Raw genomic sequence first — 11,049 nt, 5'->3', positions numbered from 1 at the left:
ATATACTAATCCAAGCAATAGTCACATTTTAAAAAATCCTATTATCTGTTTGAGGTTTCCAATAAAAGATTTTACTGACATGATAGTTCAGAACTTTGTATAAACTACAGTTGCCCTGAAAGACGCACGTTTTCTTAGTCACTCAGCTAATGACAGAGGAATGCACACTTGAAAGGAGTGAACCCTAGTTTTCCCTTTAGAGACCATAAATGTAAGTAAACAGTGGAGCCTATACATTGTGTTCAAGGAGTATCTTACAGGGGCTGATGGGTTAGCTCAGTGGACAGTGTTCTGCACAAGTATGAACGCCTCAGCACACAGGAGAAAGCTGCACGCAACGGTGCATTATCTGCACCCCAGAGCTAGTGGGACAAACATAGCTAACAGCTGAATGTAGTGCTGTGTTCCTGTAACCTCTGCACTTGGTAGAGGAAGGCAGGAAGATCGGGAGTTCAAGGCTAACCTCATTTATATAGCAAGTTGGAACCCAGAGTGGCTACATGAGACCCCATTTCAAAAGATAAACAAAATGAAATGAATAAGAAGTGTTTTCTAAAATTTTTCTTTTTTAAACCCTGTTTTCCAAAACTTCATTTAGTAGTGCAAATGTAATTAAGTAGGTTGGTTTTCTTTGCTCCAAGCAGAGTAAGGTTGTATCTAAATATCAGAGCTCACCGAGAATTCGCCTTCCCAAGTTAAGTGACTAGAGTTGGTTGTGAATGCTAATGCTGGAGGTGTGGTGACCCACGGCCTGCTGTGGTGATGGTGGGTGACCCCAATGCTCTACTCTCACCCTCTGATAGTTCTTCCTAGCTAAAACAGGGAAAGAACCCTCAGAGATAAATTATAACATACATGAACTGGGCTCAACGGCTATCTAAGAACATTTCAGTCTATAAAGAACACACCTGGACAGTTTCCTAAAATTGACCAAATTATGAGACACAAGGGAACCTTAAAAAAATAAAACAAAATGAAATCACTGCCTAAATTTATCATAATATCATAGTGCAGAAACAAAAATAAATAGCAAAAACAAAAAACCTCAGAAACAACAGAACCACATGGGGAGGGTCTTGATGAGGAATTATCTAGCTTAGGTCGACCTGGCTATGTGTGGCGGTGTTCTGTGGTGCCAGTCTACTGTGGGAGGCACCATGCCCTAGGCAGGTGGCGGTGAGCTGTAGAGCAAAGCTATCTAAGCATAAGCCTGCCCACCAGGCATAATGACAACCTTCATGTTCCTACCCTTGTTTTTTTGCTGTGGAGTGAGTTCCTTCATCAGAAGTAATGCTGAATTGACTAGCAAGGAGGTCTGCTTCAAGTTCCTACCCTGACTTCCCTCAATGATAAACTGTGATCTTCAGACAGAAGTCAAATAAGCCCTTTACTCTTTTATGCTGTTTTTGATTATTCTGTATTTTAAAACCAAGCAGCTCACAGCCAATCTATAAGTTACAACTGTTATAAATAATATTATAAAGTTCATCAATCCATACTTACTTAATGTTTAGCTGCCACTATTGATTGATTATTGCTTGGCTATATTATTTCAGTAGAGGAGAGAATGGTGATTTTCTAAGCCTACCCACCTATCTAATTTTATGTGTGCAGATTCCTCTCTAAGACAGAGACTTCTCCCACCAGCTGGCTGCTTTTCCAAGTGTAAGCCTCATCCCTTCTCCACCATGTTAAGGCTGCTTTCTCTCCTAATGGACTTTATGTGTTTCCAGTCACTGGACAGCACACATAAGTCTGTAATAAATATAGATATCGCTTCATGCTTCTGCCAGTGTATCTTTGAGACATATTTCTACAAATAAGTTGAAGTAAGGGGTTAAATGCAAAATTCTGTAGGTGTTTTCAGCTTCCCTATATAGCGATTTTCTCACTCCTTCCACACAGCGATTTTAAAGGGAGCATATCTTAGCTTTGCTAACAGAATGAATCTCAAGAATTCTGGGGGTTCGTGGGCAGGGCATGCACGTGGAGGCTTCCGATGGATGCCCGTGTCTCCTTCCTTATCCCGTACCTTTTCTGAGACACAGTCTCTCTAGACTGACTGACCCGAGAGCTCTGGCCTCTGCTTGGCTCCACACCACCAGTGCTTTTCGGACTCTTGGGGAGCTCTGTGTTTACACACATATGACCCATGGAGGCCAGGAGACACGGGATCCCCTAGGACTGAAGTTACTGGTGGTCAAAAGCCAACATATGAGTGCTGGGAATCAAACCTGGGTCCTCTGGAAGAGCAGCCCGTGCTCCTCACCATTGAGCCATCTCTCCAGCCCAGGGCTGGGAATGAGAATGCAGTACTCAAGCTTGTGCAGCAGGCCCCTTACTGACAGAACCGCCTTTTAGGCTCCAATTGGTCAGTCTCAGAACTTTACTTCACATTTATATTGTTTTGAGTAAGCCACCATTTGCAGCATTTTGTTAAAATTTTTCATTTCTTTTCATGAAGGACTAATTCATTTTGTCAGTCTTGAGCTGTTGCTGTCTTTGCTCTTTTTCTGAACGCCTTCCTAGCCCAGGATAATAGCCTGCTCCCCAGGAAGTTGCAATGACTTTCTTGGGTTAGTCTTGTTTTTCTTTACATTGTTGTTTATTTATTGTTTTCTTTGTCTTGCGATGCCTAAAGCTTCGCCTTAGCTTTACTGTGCCCAGCTTTATCTGAGCTCTTTCTTACTGTGGCTTGACCTTCCTTTGTAGATAGATTTTTTTTCTTCCTGTACTCACATAGTTTTGTTTTTGACTTTTAGATCTGTGGTCCACTTGGATTATACCTTCATATATGGCACGGGGAAATATCTCAATTTTTCATCAATTACCTGTACACACAAAAGTCTTCTCCACTCACAAATTTCAAATCTTCCATGATCATGTGTACAAGTTACAGTATGATAGACTTGTGTTTATTTCTAGATATTTTAGCTGATTCCATCAGTCTAGAGAGTTAGTTTTCTGCTTCTGCCATGTGAATGCCAAGAATCAAACTATTGGTGTGAGGCTTGGCAGCAGATCCCTTTCCTCACTGAGCTGTCCCACCAGCCACAGGTTGAGGTCACGTATCTAGGGAGTCACCATGTACGCTTTGTTCCTGACAGAAGGGAATCTGCTATTCTCCACAAGCAACATGCAGGCTTGGCTTACTTCATCAAATTAAGAAAGTTTTCTCAGCTCCTAGGTTGAGTGCGGATGAGTGATAAATTTTGTCAAGTATGTTTTTCGAACATTATTGAAAATAATCACATGCCTTTTCTTCTGAGCTCTGTTCATGTAATGAATCATATTAAGTCATGCTAAAAGTTAGCAGTTCTATAGAGACAGCCACTTCTGAGTATAAATCCCTTATCTTTATCTGGCAGTGAGAGAAACTTGGAAGGAGGAAATATTTTTGAGCTGTTCAGTATCAGCAATCATCCTGACTCTCTGCTAAGTTTCTGGCTTAGTTCTTGGTGTGTAAGCAAAGAAAACTATGGGGCTAAGCATGAGCCCACTTTGTGAGCATTGGTAAAACCCCACGTCCTCACTGCCTCCTCCACTCTCTGCTTGGCACACTCACAGTCAGATTTAACTTTTCAAAAGCAGGGCCTTAAGACCTCCCTGTCTTGTGGGATCTGTAACAGTGCACTCAGAGCCCCATTTCTCAGCAGACAGCACAGCTCCAGAGCACACGGGCAGATCCAGATTAGACGCAGGCACATTGTCGCTTGGGAACGACGCCCAATTCCAGAAGTGAGAGATCAGCTTTATAAACCAGCCACCCACCCTCGCAGGAAGAAAGCCGCAATCAAAACCAGACCTTCCTAGAATTATAAATCTGATTCCTGTCAGCAAGGGCAACTAGTCTCTGAGAAATTCAACTTGTTATTATTTTCCCAGTCCCTAATGCCACACCAGAGAACTGTGTCAAACAAGTCCTTCACATGTGTTCCTCAGGTAGGGAACTAAAAGTGAAAATCTTGCATGCTGGCATCTGATGGGGCACTGGACTTCACTGACAGCCCTGGGAACTCGGAAGGAGGAATTGGGGTTCCCATGTGAGTACTCTACCCCTCATTACTGAGCTCTGTGGAGAACGTTACCCTTTATTGTCCTCACAGAGCAGTTACTGAACAGACCCACACATCTCACATAACTCCTTCTTCATAGCATGGAAAAGGTATGGAGTTAATTAAAGTGGCTTTGGAAAGTGGAAAAGCAACTTTGAAAATACCCTGTGTTTACGAGCACTCACAGCTCACACACTCACATGTGCACATCCCATGTATCATACACCCAGAAGAGGTGACAACAAACCAAGTTTTCACGTGCATTGTCAAAGTGAAGCCCCTCCTTTTAGTTGGGTCTTTTTGTTTCTTAGGCATGGGAAGCTCTCAAAGATATTTTAGCTTATCCCCTCTCACCCTGCCCTAAAGTCCCTTGAAGCAAGACAGGAGAAGGAAGTTAACAAAGTCGTATCAATCAATGTGTCTTTAATTGGCTTTCTCAGGGCAGAAGACTTCCTCCCTCACCTTCATCCTGATATTTACCACCCGACCTTCCATCACCTCCATCAGAGCCTCCACCGTCTCCATTATTACCACCATTGCCATGACTACCACTGTCAGTTTCTCATTTCCATTAGTACCTCTGCCACTTCCATCCTGGCCTCTGACATCTGCTCTTTCACCGTGAACATCAGAGTCTCCACCACCACTGCGGGACCTTGCCTATCGTGAGCATCTCCATCAGTACGTCCGTCCATCAGCTCCCTAAGGACCTCTACTACCTCCATCAGTACTTTGACCTCCTCAATAACCCCTTCATCTCAAATAGGACTTCTCCCATTATTTCCACCATATCCATCAGCCCCTCAACCCCCACAACCTATACTATGTTCTCATTCTTTCTCTTATACCTATATCTAAAGCAAATGCAGTGACCTGGACACTAGAACTGAATTAGTGACCCTGAGGTTCAGATTGTCAGAAGTAATGCAGCTACTACTGATATATCAAAATGACATTACTCTCGTTTCCAAAACCACAGAGATATTTTAAGTATAAATAATGATAAAAAAATAATCCTGAGACCCAGGGCCTGGGTGAGCTCTCAGATTCTTTCTACATGCACGCCCTTTGCTTTTACCATTTATTTATATCATACTTAGCACAAATTCTTCATATTGCCATTGGAGCACACTTCCTCTAGTGTCTTCTTTGGTGGAAATGGAGCCCAGCTGGTTACCCTGTTCTTTACAGTGATCTCTACAATTTAAAGATGTTTTTCTGCATCTAAATCCAGCCTTCTAGCGTTCTAGCCTCCAGACAATACTCCTCAATGTCAGGAACACACGTTGCTTCTCCACATCGTCTTAAGTATGTCAGTGTTTCTGACCTTGAACTCTGAAATTGCTATCTTTCAAAATCTTTGCTGGGAAGGATACCAAAGGGATTTCAGGAGAAATTCGAGTAATGAAAGCATGTGCCTCCCTCCCCAAGAAGATCCCAGCAGATGTGCTCTGGAACAGAACTGTGACACTCTGATGTTTTTGCTGAAGATAAGGCAAGCTCATTCTGGCCTAGCCTATGGGATGCGTCTGTCCCCAACCACTTTCTAATCCCTTGTGTGTCTCCTCATCCCCATGTCCCTACTTTGCTCCCACTCCCAATCAATTTCTCCTTTATTCTGCTGTCCAAGAAGCAACAGGCCAGGATGGGCTCCAGGAAAGACTACACTCACTCACTTCTGGACTGGGCACGAAGCTTCAAGGGATCACCAAGGAGTCCCCTGAGAATGGCCCTCCCTCTGGCAGTGTTTCCTCCTCTGGCATTGATACAATCCCCGAACCAAAACGTCCCCACAAAGGAAAATCCCTTTTTAAACACAGAGCAGATGGGACATTTCTCAAAACCTGACTGGCCAGAGTCTCAAGTTCAATTGTAGCTTCAAACTTCACCCTCCCGAACATCACCAAGGGGCTGACGCAAATGCATCTCCTTCCCGCCCTGTGCTCTTTCTTTCTGGCCTTGGTACACCTGGTCACACCCACTTCTCAGTCACACAGAGTCCAGCTGGGACAGGACAGTTCTCAGAGGCCCTCAGTAGGAGAGCAGCCACCGGTCCAGAGGGAGCGTGAGAGTCTCTTGAAGACTTGATTCAAGTGGAGTTAGGTTTTGCATTATGTTTATTAAAAGATTTGGTTTGAGAGCCATGGGCCTTTGGGACTAAGAGGAAGAGAGAACTTGCTCATGACTCTCCTCTGGTACTTGTCACTTGCTCCTTAACTGTATGTGCCTCAGTTTTCTGATCTGTGAACTGGAGTCAAGAACAACTCTCACTCAGCTGCATGATGCATAGTGAGGGAGCTGGGATGCACGAGGTTCTTTGGGCAGTGCCTAGGAAAACGGTAAGCACGTCAATAGATCAACTTTGGACCACAGAGCAATGGGCAGCCTGCTGATCCGTTTTTGACCCTTAGGACTTAATTTCTCATATTATTTTTAGGAAAGTGGAATAAAAACAAATCATCTTAGTTTCTTTTTCATTGCCGAGACCAGACCGTCTGACAGGAGACACTAACGCGGTGGCGGGCTTGTTTGGCTCATGTGTGAGCGGCTACCATCCATCAAGGTGGGAGGCCTGGTGACAAGAGCATAAGGCAGCTCGTCTCATGGGCGAATGCTGGTCACCAGCTCCTGTCCTACTTTTCATCCAGGTTAGGACTTCCACACATGGAATAGCACCGCTCACATTTGGGGTGAGTCTCCCCGCTTCAATTAATCCCTCACAGACTATTCCAGAGGTTTGTCTCTTTGGTTATTCTGCATCCTGTCAAATTGACAACCATTATTAATTTTCCTTAGGTTGTGCGTGTATGCACATATATATGCATATAAGATATGTGCATATCATAGAAGAGAGGTAGAAAGGGAGACACTGAATAAACAAGATGCAAGGGGATGTAAAGATTACAGTAGAGCTCCTTCCAGTCTGTAGCGTGAGCACAAACACCTTGATGAACGGGGAAAGATCGCGCTCATGGTCACTAGCCTTCACGGAGAAGGTTGTTCCTCTGCACTCAGACACTGCTGTTGCCCAGTGTTAGACAGTGCTTCCAGCTGTGCAGAGTCGGCACTTACAGAATGTCCTCACCACTGGCAGCCTCCCATCTTGTCCCTAGTTGCTTTTTGAGTGGTTTCCACTTCAGATATGAGTGTCCTGTTATATGAGCATGAGGCTAGGGAGAGAAGGAAGCCACCCCAGCTGTTTCAGTGTTCAGCCTGCAGCAGGCTCGCCTTCCACTCTGCAAGAGCCCTTCTCCTCCATTCCTGTTTCCTTCAGGCTGCTCGTCACACAGTGGCCGAGTCATCTGTCACCAGGCCGCAGCAGATCTCACCACTTCAAACCCTTAGACTGTCCCTAATGTTATTACTGTAAAATCCCCATTAAAAAACAAACAAAACAACAAAAAAAAAAGCCCTGCCTATTTCCTCAGTGAGTTAATCCTTTGAGTTTGGGGGTATTTTTTAATATAAAAATTTACTAAATTTATTTTATATGCATGAGTGTTTTGCCTGCATATATGTAGGTGCATCACACATGTGCTTGGTGCCCACAGAGTTCAAACAAAACTTGGATTCAGTGGAACTAAAATTATGAATGGTTGTGATCCACCATGACAGAGCTAGGAACCAAATCAGGTCCTCTGCAAGAACAACAGATGTCTTATCTACTGAGCCTTCTCTCTGGGCCCAGTCCCTGATTTTTATGGAATTCTGTGATAAGACCTCAGTGATTTTTACCAGTCAACGACACTGGCTGGTTCTCCTCCCATCTGACCTTCCTTGTGCCTTATCCTGTCTACATGGGGCTTTCCATATTGTTTTTTCTGCCCAGACAACTTTTCTCTTCCTGTCCAGGCCCCGCTCACTTAAACGTTAGTTTCACAGGAAGAATTGCTCCTATCAGCCACCTGTCGAGGTCTGGTCTCCTGCTTGATGTGATCACAGGACCCTGTACACTTCCATCAGCACAAGACAACAAGCAGTGGACATAATAACTTATCTTCCCTGCTGGTGTAGGCTCCACATGAACAAAGACCACAACTAACTTTACTGATAGTCACAGAGCTGCTAGGTGTTCCAACCACTAATAAATAAACATTGAATGGATCTGAACCCTTTCTCATGTTTACAAGGTAGAGACTGAGAAAAACCAGTAACTTTAGGCCTGATTCCTTCAGTCAGCTAGTGAGTCAACCATGCATTAGGCATGACTAATATTCCCCTTACCTGTTGGCCATGGCCACATAGTCCGTCCTTTCCTATCAGGATCCGCCTAAGGGTTCACAGAAAAGAAATGGCGAGGATGGCTCAGCAAACTAAACAGCCAAACCATGCTCTCATGACTTCTCCTATTTGCAGGGACGTGGGAGGCACCAGCAATGCTGTCTTGATGCTTCCTTTCTCTCTGTAGAGTATGTCTTCACAGAAAAGATCTGGTGTCGAGACTTCGTGTACTACAAGTAGAAAACCCAGGCTAGTCAGAACCTGAGTGTTCTGTCAATCATACACTAAGTCTACAAAGCATCAAAAGAAAAGACAAACCATGGTGACCACTTGGAATTACATGAAATACCAGCATTAGGGAAGGTGGCCTGCCCAGGGCTGCACTCTGGAGAACTCAGCCCTTGACCTCTGTGGAATCCTGTTTTGACCTTTCATATGAATGACAACAGGAAAAAATATTCCAATCAGACCTCATGCCTGTGGCTTTGTCCCCAGGGCTTGACTTCAGCCTACAGAAACTGGAATTAGAGTTTGCATCCTTTGAGATTGGAAGCCTCTGTCCTGGAGTCTGTCTCTTTGCCACTTTTGTTTATGTTGCAGTGATAAAATACTCTGACAAAAAGCAACTTAGGGCAGGAAGGGTAGTTTTATCTCATGATTCCAAGGCGGCAGCCCATTGTAGCAGAGAAGTAGAGACAGCAGGTACTTCCAACAGCTAGTCACATCACACCCACAGTCGAGAGCAGAAAGAAATGAACACACGTGTGCATACTGCTGTTAGTTTATACTACTCTTACACACGGAGTGGTGTGTCTTCTCACATCAGTCAGCATGGTCAAGACAGTCCTGCATACATGTGCTCACAGGCCATCCTGATCTAGACACCCCTCACTGAGATTCCTTTCCAGGTCATTCTAGATTGCGTCAGACTGACCATCACTGTCCCCTTCTCCATCCCTGAAAATGAGGGGATGCTGCTGATGGCATCATGCTGCCCCTGAATTTGAGGCAACACTTAGCAGGCTGAGCACTTGGCAAGCCAATCTCTAAAATTTCTGATGTCACAGTGAAGACCAAGGATCAGTTGGTGGTCCTGAGGCTTAATCCTTTGCCTACAGAAAGGCCAGCCCCAAGACACGTTCTCTCACTCTCCATTCCTGCTGCCGATTTCTTGAGTGTCTGATTTGCTTCCCACACATGTCCCTGTGCTCTGTATCGTGTGAAGATCCTGCGCAGAGGCATCTTCCCATCCCGTCACTTTGAGCACATCGATGCTTTCCATCCATATGAAATTCCCCGCATACTTCACGTGAGGACACACGGAAGTCAAGGGAACAGGCAGGTGCCATTTCTGTCTCTGAGTTCTCTTTTGGCTGAATCAAAAGGAGGAGATTATGAAAAACTTGCCATGGGGCTAAATTATGTGGAACAATCTGAAATCAAAATACACATGATGTGAGCTCCCTGCTTCTTTGTGGACTTTCTCCATTTTCAGTCAGGCTTCTTCTGATGCCCTAGAGCATTGTGGGAAGAAAAGGGCCTTCCAGAGCAGTCCAGGGAGAACTATAGCGGTGTTCTTTTACCTCTAATGGAAAGTTTGCTCTTTCTTGTATGCTGTGAATAGGAATTTTCAACTAAGTAAAATATTTAGATAACCTGAACATTATTTTCCCAGACCCTTTAAGATAAAGAGGACCCCGTCCATCTACAGGAGCACAGCAAACATAGGACGCAGGTGGAGGGAAATAGTTGCTTTATTTAAGGCAGACGATCACGTCTCAGTACCGAGTACAGAAAATCAATTTCAAACTTTAGTCACCCGACACATCAGACTCTTACAGAGGTTGAAGAGTTTCGTTTTTCTATTTCCTCCACAAAACCTCTCTCATGTTTTGGGATGAGGTTTCCCCAAATCTAATATCTCGAGCTCCCGAAATGGCCCCTTCTCAAAAATGATTTGCTCTGATCCACTGCATTTTCTGGTGAGGTGCGATTGGGATCAGGGGAGCAATGGTCTCTAAGAATGAATGGCAGCTGTTCACCAGGTAGCTCCGAGAAAGTTTGCAAAAACAGATAAGAATTTAAACAGGAATTTTTTTTTTTCAGCTTAATCAAATTTAGATGTCCTGGCACTGGCTGGAATTTGTGCTGTGGATCGTAACTTGCAGGTGGCTTCCAAATGTGGACGGCGTTCCTAAAACAGGAAAGACTTTGGTTTTGTTTGTTTCTATTGATAATAATAATTTAAAAAGCACTGGATTCACTCCCGTTATCTGTGAGTAAGAAAGTCAGCAAGTGAACTAGGTGATTCTTCTGTTCACACAGCTTTGAGAGAGGTTGCTAAGTGGTCATCAGTGGGCAGACAGCGAGACTGGAGGCTCTCACGTAGTTCTATGCATGCCTGGAAGACTATCAGGGAAGCCATGAAGAGCCCCCCTCAATCACCCTCTCTCCTCCCGAATTGCTTCTCTGGCCTCTCATCATAGCCTATCAGACAGGAGATGATTTCTTATGTGTCAGGTTGGGCTGCAAGAAACAAATTAAAAGTTGCTTTACCTTTTCAGTCTGGGCCTGGGGACTGGCGAGATGGTGCAGGGATAAGAGGGCATACTGCCTTGCAGAGGACCCAGTTTAGTTCCCAGAATCCAGTCTGGTGACTCACAGCTATCCATAACTACACCTTTAGTAATCCAGTACCCTCTTCTGGCCTGTATGGGCACCAGCACCCACGGGCACACACCACCATAAAGACATATACACATGTATATACATA

The sequence above is a fragment of the Microtus pennsylvanicus genome, chromosome 4, assembly GCF_037038515.1.
Source record: "Microtus pennsylvanicus isolate mMicPen1 chromosome 4, mMicPen1.hap1, whole genome shotgun sequence".
NCBI lineage: Eukaryota > Metazoa > Chordata > Mammalia > Rodentia > Cricetidae > Microtus > Microtus pennsylvanicus.
The sequence above is the reverse complement of the archived record's forward strand: the minus strand, read 5'-3'. Positions refer to the sequence as shown.